The 2364-nt window shown below is 50.4% G+C and overlaps 1 protein-coding gene across 1 annotated transcript in view; it reads right to left on the reverse strand.

Annotated features, from left to right (window-relative positions):
* Positions 1–1288, reverse strand: part of LOC102436034 (rho GTPase-activating protein 17) — a 46256-nt gene extending 44968 nt beyond the window's left edge. The window contains exon 1 of the mRNA XM_014449408.2: positions 1252–1288. The gene's annotated coding sequence lies outside the window, so the exon portion shown is untranslated. The remainder of the gene's footprint in view (positions 1–1251) is intronic.
* Positions 1289–2364: the final 1076 nt, after the last annotated feature.

Raw genomic sequence — 2364 nt, forward strand, 5'->3', positions numbered from 1 at the left:
GGGCAGCCACCCCGCACCCTACCGCTCATCTCCAGAACTGGGCGCTAGGGGGCCGGTGGAGGCGGCTTTTTTCCTTTCCTGAAATATTCTAGTGTGGGTGGGATGCAGTAGGTCCGGTGAACCTATTTGTATCAAGGTGTCCAGGGCCTTCAACCCACCCCTGAAGTTAGGGAGACCTGTTGAGAGATGGAGGGGAGTGGACCTGGCTCAGGCCCTGGGCAGCAACGCCTCTCCCTACGAAGAGGAAAGAAAGTTTGAGCTAATGACTTGAGGCCACCCCCTATTGCCTCATGGTGATTCTGACACATCCAGTCACCTGCCACTGAGACCCTAAGTCCCACAGGGCCCAACTCAACTCAGTCGGGGAGCCAGATTGTAAGAGGGCGCAAGGAGTCAAAACTCTAGGCCCTGGCTGGTTTGGCTCAGTGGATAGAGCGTCAGCCTGCGGACTGATGGGTCCTAGTTTCTATTCTGGTCAAGGGCACATGCCTGGGTTGCGGGCTCAGTCCCCAGTGGGGGGTGTGCAGGAGGCAGCCAATCAATGATTCTCTCTCATCACTGATGTTTCTATCTCTCTCTCCCTCTCCCTTCCTCTCTGAAATAAATAAAAAATAAAAAACTCTAGTATGAGCCCTGGCCACATGTGTAGTTCAGTGGTTAGAGTGTCTGCCCGCATACCGAAGGTCAACAGCACATACCTGGGATGCAGATTCGATCCCCATCCCCAGGTGGAGTATGTGTGGGAGGCAACCAATTGATGTATCTCTCTTACATTGCTGTTTCTCTCTCTCCCCCGTCCCTCCCTTCCACTCTCTCTAAAAAAAATCAATGGAAAAAAATATCCTTGGGTGAGGATTAACCAAAAACAAACAAAAAACCCCACACAACTCTAGGCTGAAGCCAGTGGGGCCTCTGCTGCAGCTGGCAGGGCCTCTCCCATCAAAGGCCTCATCACAGCAGCAAATTCCAGCCCCTCGACCTGCCCAGGACCTGTGACCAGGCCCCCACCCCCACTCCAACACCTGGCGCTAGAAAGCAGGGCCAGCCCCTGTGAACAACACAGCGTGACCAGTTTCACATCTCTTTATCACCATGCAACTCAACGGCCGTTCTTTCCTGCTCAAACCATGCTAACCAATGTCATTCTGCTTTAGGCTTAAAAAAACCCCCATAAGCTTCAGCTCTCACCTATGGATTCTTTTTTTAACATGCCTTTAAATAGGACATTTTAAAAATACTTAATTTAGTTACCTGTAGCAGATCTTCACTGAGGACTTCTGTTTTCTCAGCTCTGTAGGGAAAATTAAAGTTCAGAGTTAGAGATCCAGAAATGAAAAGCAACTCAGGACAATTAATAATTGTTACCCCAGAATTTAAAACAGAACAGGCAGAAATGAATGTAACAAGTGGAGAAATTCTACCAATTTTTACATCAGAGGACAACTTAAGCAAAACCTGTTGTTTTTTTTACTACAATCTAAGTGCCATTTGGACTCCTGACTCAAATAGTGATTTAAACCAAGCCATTTAACAAACCTACCAATTCTCTTGGAAATAAACAAGGACATTTCTAAAAGAAAGGAAAAAGTCTGTTGCAGTCCTCAATATTGAGGAGTGGCAGAGAAAGGGAAGGGAATGAACCAGGAATTCTGAGCCTTTGTATAAGATACATTGCAGAATGGAAGTGCTTACCTTGCCCAGGAACTATTGCAAGAAAAGGAAAAGCCATGAACCCAGAAAGTGAATGGAATCCATTAAAATGACCTCAAAACATTGCCGGCCCAAAAGAGCGCCAGCTGCCACCAGTATGGTGGTGCACACCCCCAGCCTACACGGAAAACCGAGACCGCCACAGAGGTCTCCAATACCCGCTGCCACAGCAGTGCCCACTGACTTGGATGGCCACGGGAGTGGCTCCCGCACCCAGTTTCTGCAGAAAACCGAACTCTGATCTGACTCCAGTATCTCCCAGGTCTAGAGGAGCAGGGCCTGCAGCAGGGCAAGGCCCTGGCTCCCGAGGAGGCCAACCCTCAGCTCTCTGAACAGGTCCTGCAAGCAGCAGACCAAAATATGCCAGCCTAGAACTCACTTAGCATGCAGGGGGCCAGGCGTTGCTGAAGTGCCAAACACAGGTAGTCACGCCAGTTAGGAAAGTGGAGGCCAGGACTCAGCTGGCCTATGAGCTCAAGGAACCAGCCTCAAAAAGAACCCCAGCAGTCAACTAACAAGGACAAACCTGGCATGAGACCGCCGCAGCTTCCCGCCGTGCGCCTGTGCCCCCTAGCCTCTCCCTGTCTCTAGCAAAGCACCTCCAGGGACTGTGGGACTGGGACAGTGTCTTCTCTGGCCAACACCCAGGGACCT

The sequence above is a fragment of the Myotis lucifugus genome, unplaced genomic scaffold (assembly GCF_000147115.1).
Source record: "Myotis lucifugus unplaced genomic scaffold, Myoluc2.0 scaffold_1174, whole genome shotgun sequence".
In the NCBI taxonomy this organism is placed as follows: Eukaryota; Metazoa; Chordata; class Mammalia; order Chiroptera; family Vespertilionidae; genus Myotis; species Myotis lucifugus.